Source organism: Solanum tuberosum, unplaced genomic scaffold, assembly GCF_000226075.1.
Source record: "Solanum tuberosum cultivar DM 1-3 516 R44 unplaced genomic scaffold, SolTub_3.0 scf01075, whole genome shotgun sequence".
NCBI lineage: Eukaryota > Viridiplantae > Streptophyta > Magnoliopsida > Solanales > Solanaceae > Solanum > Solanum tuberosum.
The window spans coordinates 1,137-9,281 of NW_006239966.1; the positions used below are offsets into that span (position 1 = coordinate 1,137).

General features: G+C 29.6%; 1 pseudogene; it reads right to left on the reverse strand.

Annotated features, from left to right (window-relative positions):
- Positions 1 to 1,336: 1,336 nt before the first annotated feature.
- On the reverse strand, positions 1,337 to 3,371 carry LOC102595442 (isoleucine N-monooxygenase 1-like; annotated as a pseudogene).
- Between the last annotated feature and the right edge of the window lie 4,774 nt (positions 3,372 to 8,145).

Sequence of the window (8,145 nt, forward strand, 5' to 3'; positions counted from 1 at the left end):
TCCTCTTGAAACCTTGCTCTAATTTTTCTAAGCGTTAAAGAACGTAAAAAGGTGGTTTTACATCTGATTAGACCCTTAGTTGGGTGAAGACGTGTCTAGGTTTAGAAGGAAAAAGAAAAGACCAAACTACCCCTCTAAAAATGATTGAGTAGTCTTTAGAAAATCGGCTTCACTAAAACGACCATAACTTTCTACTCCGAGCTCGAAATTAAGCAAACTTGGTGGCTTAGAAAGAGGACTCAAAGATCTTTAATTTGATAGGTCACAGACCACTTAATTATTTATGTGCTAAAATATATGATCATTTGAAGTTAACCCAAAATGACAAACAGATGGGTGACTTGTACGAACCTCTCTTTAGCTCTTTTCGAAATTCTAGGTGTTACATTTAGGCCACATGATGATGACAAAATTCTGTATTTTCCTAACGTAATTTTATTTGCTTTCTATCTTTTGTGATGCATTTATTCCTTAATTATTAATTTTTCTAATATATCTTACCATATATTTCAGGATAACTTTATTTGTCATCTATAATTTAGGACTCATTAATTTTAAATTTTATAAAGACGATTAAATAATAATTTGAGAAAAAACAGAAAATTATAATTTTATCTATTGTATAATCTTTTAACTAAGGACAAACAATTTCAAAAAAAAATCTAAGGATCATCATGCTTTTAAAATAATATAGATTAGTAGCCTTCCAATCTTCCCAAATTTAAGAACTCCAATGAGATGCCTCCAATGCATAAATATAAAATTCACATGCAGAATTCTTACATGAAAACTTATAACCAATTATAAGGGGCATCATCAATCTCAAGATCGAGATATATATTATATCAATTAATTATTATTGTATTAATGTTATTTGTTATCATCCAATCTATCATAAATGTGTGACCAACGAAAGAATTGTACCTTTTGACAGATCAATATAATAAATCAAGTTACATTGATCATAACAATTATACAAGATTTAGATTAAAAGTACATTTGATGAACTAGAGAAGTTGTTTTATAAAATAACATCTCGACTTGGTCCGTTCAATAAACACGAATAATATAATAGCACAAGAAGTTGGAATAGAGTCAATCTCGTAATCAAGAACCAATTATATTTAATCTTGTACTACAATCATCAAGATGTTTGTTTGGTTTCATCTTTCATTATAAACATTGATCTATAACTTAAAAGGACCGATAATTTTAATTTTTAGTTTACAAGATAAAGAACTCCATATACTAAATAACAAACATGTTAATTACCCAATGATCTATTCAAATGATACTTTATTAAATTAAGTAAACAAAATAACAATCTTTACAGATATAGGATAAAAAACAATACTATAACTTAAACCACATGGTTAATGATATATCCTTACACAAATAATTTCACACACTAAGACTTAGACAGATGAATACGAAAAATATTGCATCTTAAAGATACATGGCCTTAGCTAATCTTGGTTTTGCCTGAGCAAGAAGTGGTAAGGTAGACAAATGATTAATCTTAGAAGACTCAATTAAATCATTGCATGGTGAATTTGGAGGTAAATCCTTGAAGAAGCCTAGCAAGTAACATTGTAGTAATTGTTGAACCAAGTTTCACAGCTGGACAACCTCGTCTTCCAGTACTAAATGATAACAAACGTAAGTTTGAATCAGTGAGAACTACTTCACCACCATCTTCCATTTTGAGGTGGCGCTCTGGCTTGAACTTTAATGGATCCTCCCAAACTCTAGAATTCCGGCCAAGTCCAAGACGACTTAATAGCACTATACTCCCTTTAGGGATAAAGTACTTTTCACCGACGATAGTATCAGAGACAGACACATGAGGAACATTAAAAGGCACAAAGGGGTGGAGTCGAAAGGCCTCTTTTATGCAAGCCTTGACATAATTTAGCCTTGACAAGTCTGATTCTTGAACCCATCTACTGATCCCAACAACAGTGTTGAGTTCTTCTATAGCCTTTTGCATTAACATTGGTTGATTTAACATTTCTGCAAGTACCCATTCAACAGCATTTGAGGGATTATCCACTGTTGCCGTTAATAATTCCTGAACATTATTTTATATGATGAGTTAATACATAAGGTAGGTAGAAGAAAATGAGAACGTACTAGTTAGTTTGGCCAAATTTCGGAAATCAAAAGTGCATATTTTAGAGAGCTGATGTGTTTGGTCAAAATATTTAAGAAGAATAAGTGTTTTTGAGTAGCCGTATTGTACTAATGAGTATTGATAAAAATGTTTTATAAATTGATTAGCCAAACATAAATTGCTATGATCCTCCAAAAGTACATTTTTTATGAAGTTATAAGCTCTTTTCAAAATAAGCAAATTTTGAAAGCTTTATCAGATAGTCTATCAATCATAAAATTAGCCAAAGGTGATAAAACAACTTTGTTCACATTATTTATAAGTAATTGAATGTATACTTACAAGAATTTGTGCCTTAATCTCTTTAACATTCATCAATGGATTTCCATTTGTATCTTTGAGCATGATAAGAACATCAAGAATATCCTCTTCCAAAGATTTTGTTGCCATCTTTCCATGTTTGTATCCTATGATCAACTTCAATATCAATATGTTTTGTTTGCTGTAGCATAGGCTTTCTTGAGAATTGCCTTGTGACCATCCAAATCAAAAACACTTAACCATGGTAAGTAATCTGATATACTAAAAGAATAAACATATTCAAGAATTGTAAAAAGGGCATCAATTTCCTTTTCTTCTTCTACAATTCCAAATAATGATCTCTTGCTGAAAATCATATTCCTAATTACATTCCCACAATAATATCTTGTTACTTCCCTTAAGTTAATAACAAGTATTTGGTTGCTACATTGATTGTAAATGAATCGATGAAGGTGGTCAGCTTCTTCATCCCTTTTAGGACGAAGCCATTGAAATGATTTTGGTGACAACACATGGGAAGTTAGCATATTTTTCATTTTCATCCATTGATCACCACTAGGGAGAAAAATTGAGGTCAAGTAGCCATTACTACCAATGCTCGCGGAATCTTCAAGAACTCACAAGCAAGTTCAGGAGAAGTTACAGGAATAACATGATAATTACCAACACGAATGCAAGCAATTTCAGTATTCATTTCCTCCATAATTTTGTGTATTCGATGAGTTAATGCATTCTTATTTTTTTGGATGATTTGAGGAAAACATCCAATTATAGGCCATGACTTTGGACCTGGAGGGAGTGGTTTATTGTTTCTTACACTACCAATGTTCCATTTCTTAAGAGTAATAGAAATGAAGATTGTCAATATAATAGAAATAATGAAGAATGTAGTGTTATTGGAGATAACAATAAGAAGAATGTTCGATATTTTCATCATTTTTCTCTTGTGATTGTTAACTCTTTATGCCTTACGCTATTTATAGGTGCTGCATGAACATGCAACTAATAGAGTATGTGACGTGGTTTAACTCGGTGTGCCAGCAGGCGCCAGCAGTGTGCCCCAAACCTGGGCCAGAAGTTTGGTGCCTGGCATCATTAGTGTGCCAGGGTCACCTTGCCGATTCCTTCTGTGTTTCATTCCGCGAGAAAAGGGCCCACGATCATGACGAACGAAACAACATGCACTAGATTATAGCATCAATAACTCACTAAGACATAAATATTCACCGAATGGATCCTCGAAATTCATTCGGAATTTTGAGCACACAAATCAGATATGCTACTCAACTAAACTCAACGTTTCACACCCAGTGGAACCATCAAAACGTGAATTTGAGATCTTCCTTTCACTCAAAAATACCAAATTGCCTTCGAAGCCTCTGAAAATTCAACCACACTTAGACCTAAAATCATCCCTCGAATTTAATGGTGTCGTAGAAATTTCGAACTGATTGTCCGAACGGTGATCAAAGTCAATTCTTGACCTAAATACACTTAAACTTGCAACTCAAGAGCTCAAATCCACTTGAAGACTTCGAAACTGAAAAAGCTAACATTCCTAGATCAAATTATTCATTCCGAAGCTGATGGCACTGACTAAATTTCATTCTGAGACTCGTAGTTCTTATTGTTGACAAAAATCACTTTTAGTAACTTAAAGTCTCCAAAACTCTAAAGCTTCCAAAAGAACCACAATTTTTTTATCTGATTCTTAAACAAAATGTGTAAACTGACCAAACATAGTTAAATCCTTAAAAAGTTGATCCTTACTCTTGATGTTTGATTGAAGATAATCCTTAAAAAAAACCTTAAAAAGTTAAAGCTACATTGAAGATAATCATAGGAAAATCTTGCGATCGAAAACAGCCAACGAAAATCATTATGTCGGTGAATTTGAGTATAGACCACAGAAATATTTGGCGTTAGATGTTTGGCATAAAAAAATTAGTGTAGTTTAAAATAAGGATAGGCATATACAATCGAAATGTAGATAAGGATAGGTATAAATATCGAAAAATAAATTGAATTGAATTAATTCTATTCTTTAGTTTTTAGGTTTGACATTGATATTTTTTTCAAAAAAAATTGATTTGATTTCTCAATTCATGACAATTAAATCATTAGTGAAAAAAAATATTATAGTTTAAGATAAGAATTGAATTGAATTAATTTATTTTTTAGTTTTTAGTTTCGGCATTGAAAAAAAATATTGTACTTAACTGCTTATGGGATTGCACTGTTTCTCCTTAAGACCAAAAAACAAGCTATCTCTTATTTATTTCTTTTTTATTATCTTTTTTATAGTTTAAGATAAGGTGGACCTCTATTATATTTTGTTTGCATGCGCTAACTAAGGAGTCTTTTTATTTCTCTTCACAAAATACTATTTTAAAGAAAAAATACGGGTCTACTTTGAACATGTTTTCCCACGTGCTGATTTGCAATTATTTAAGAAAGATAGTTACGTTTATTCATTATCAACTTATATATGTAACATCATCATAGTACTTTATCAGCTAAAATATTTGAAAATCACATAAAAAAATTATTAACTCTCCAAATTTTATTTGTATCATATAAATTGAGATAGGGGACAATCATTAACAATTTAAAAAATTTGACTGATTCTCCAAATTTTATTGATATCACATAAATTATTAGGACACTCATATATCTAGTATATGTATGACCATTTTTTAAAACATAAGTTGTGTACTTGTGTTGCTTGTGATAACTTTCGCATACCATAAGTCGCCCTTACATTTTTATATTCCCATGTGCTCATATATGTATTATCTATTTCGACAAATAATACAAAAAAAGGTAGCTTTTCAACGCATTCTAAAATTACTTTCATCTATTTTCGCTCTTTTACTTCATGTACTATTTTTAGTTAATCCAACTTATAATTTAACAATATCCATCCTTCCATCTAAATATTGTCCTTTTGATTTGATCCTCAATTTTTTGCTCTTTTGACTTCGGACTCGATACAATAAGCCGCCCTTAGAGTTAAAGCTGCATTGAAAATAATCATATGGAAATCTTGTGATGGAAAAGCTGCCGACGAAAAACACTGTGTCTGTACGACACTTTGAAAAAGAAATTTTCTTGTTTTTCAGTAAATTGAGTATAGACAACAGAAATATCTATAATATAGTTCAGGATTGAAATAAATATCTAAAAATTATAATAAATTGAATTAATTCAATTTTTTAATTTTTAGGTTTGGCATTAATATTTTTTTCAAAAATTTTGGTTTGATTTCACAATTCGTAGCAATTAAATTATTGATGAAATTTTTTACTGTAGTTCAAGATAAGGATAAGCATAAATATCAAAAAATCAGGTTGAATTGAGTTATTTCAATTCTTTAGTTTTTAGGTTCGGCGTTGATATTTTCAAAAAATTTGGTTTGGTTTCTCAATTTGTAGCAATAGGTTCGGCATTGATATTTTTTTTTTCAAAATATTTAGTTTGATTTCTCAATTTGTAGCAATTAAATCATTAATGAATTTTTTTTACTATAGCTCAAGATAAGAATAGACATAAATATCAAAAAGTCAGGTTCAAAAGAATTAATTCAATTCTTTAGTTTTTAGGTCTAACATTGATATAATATATTTTTTTTACTGTAGTTCAAGATAAGGATAAGCATAAATATCAAAAAATCAGGTTGAATTGAGTTATTTCAATTCTTTAGTTTTTAGGTTCGGCGTTGATATTTTCAAAAAATTTGGTTTGGTTTCTCAATTTGTAGCAATTAAATCATAAATGATGTTCATGCAGCCTTATCAATCACAAGAGAAAAATGATGAAAATATCAAACCTTCTTCTTATGATTATCTCCAGTAACACTACATTCTTCATTATAATTTCTATTCTATTGACAATCTTCATTTCTATTATTCTTAATAAGAAATGGAGTAGTAGTGTAAGAAACAATAAACCATTACCTCCAGGTCCAAAATCATGGCCTATAATTGGATGTTTTCCTCAAATCATCCTAAAAAATAAGAATGCATTAATGCATCGGAAATGAATACTGAAATTGCTTGCATTCGTGTTGGTAATTATCATGTAACTTCTCCTGAACTTGCTTGTGAGTTCTTGAAGATCCAATTATAGGCCATGATTTTGGACCTGGAGGTAATGGTTTATTGTTTCTTACACTAGTACTATTCCATTTCTTAAGAATAATAGAAATGAAGATTGTCAATATAATAGAAATAATGAAGAATGTAGTGTTATTGGAGATAACCATAAGAAGAAGGTTTGATATTTTCATCATTTTTTCGCTTGTGATTGTTAACTCTTTATGCCTTACGCTATTTGTAGGTGCTGCATGAACATGCAACTAATAGAGTATGTGACGTGGTTTAACTCGGCATATAATTTAAGTAGTATGTGAAAATTTTGCAATGTTATCTTTAAAAAAACTATTTTGGCAAAATAAATGGGATCCAACATGAGTAAAATATCAATAGTATCATTAAATATTTGTCAAATAAAGAAAACCATATATCACATAGGAAATACTCTCATAACTTAATTTTAATATGAAATGCGGCCTGAGAGAGGCCATGAAATTAAAACATATTATATTCTTTTCTTTAGACTATATAGAAAAGTCATAACTAGAATGATCGATTTAGTTAATTCATAAAAACTCCTAACGTAAAAGCAATTGTACATTTTTGAAGAGGGAGTACTGAATTAAATTGTTATGGGAATATAAAAATGTAGGGGCCATTTATTGTATGCAAAAGTTATCACAAGAGTTCTTTTTTATTTATCTTTAATAAGCATGAAATATCAACACGTGGGAATATAAAAATGTAGGGGCCATATATGGTATGCGAAAGATATCACAAGCAACACAACTTATTTTTTTAAAAATGGATATATATATATAAGAACATTGTGCTTGAGAAAAATAAAAACGAAGATGATAATTCAATTGCTATAAATTGAGAAATCAAATCAATTTTTTTTGAAAAGATATCAATGTTGAACCTAAAAATTAAAGAATTGAATTAGTTCAATTCAATTTGATTTTTCGATATTTATGTCTATTTTTATCTTGAACTACAATAAATTTTTTCATTAATGATTTAATTGCTACGAATTGAGAAATCAAACCAATTTTTTTGAAAAAATATCAATGCCGAACCTAAGACTAAAGAATTGAATTAATTCAATTAAATCTGATTTTTTGATATTTATGCCTATCCTTATCTAGAACTATCATAATTTTTTCATCAATGATTTAATTGCTACGATTTGAGAAATCTACCAAAAAAAATTGAAAAAAAATATCATTGCCGAACCTAAAAACTAAAGAATTGAATTAATTCAATTCAACCTGATTTTTTGACATGTGTGTTTATCCTTATCTTGAACTACAGTAATTTTTTCGATGCCAAAACTTAAAAACCAAAAAAAAATTGAAAGAAAATATCAATGCCAAACCTAAAAACCAAAATATGATTTTTTACTTTATATATCTATGGCAATCCTAAACTATAGTACAAATTCCTTATAAAAAAAAACTATAGTACAAATATTTTACAAATATTTCTGTGGTCTATACTCAAATTCACTGGAAAAAAAAGTTTGAGTTATTTAGAGATGATATATTTCTGTGCCAGCTAGGGGCGGCTTATATGTTTCGAATTTTTGAAAGAGAAAAAAAGTTTTGTTATTTAGAG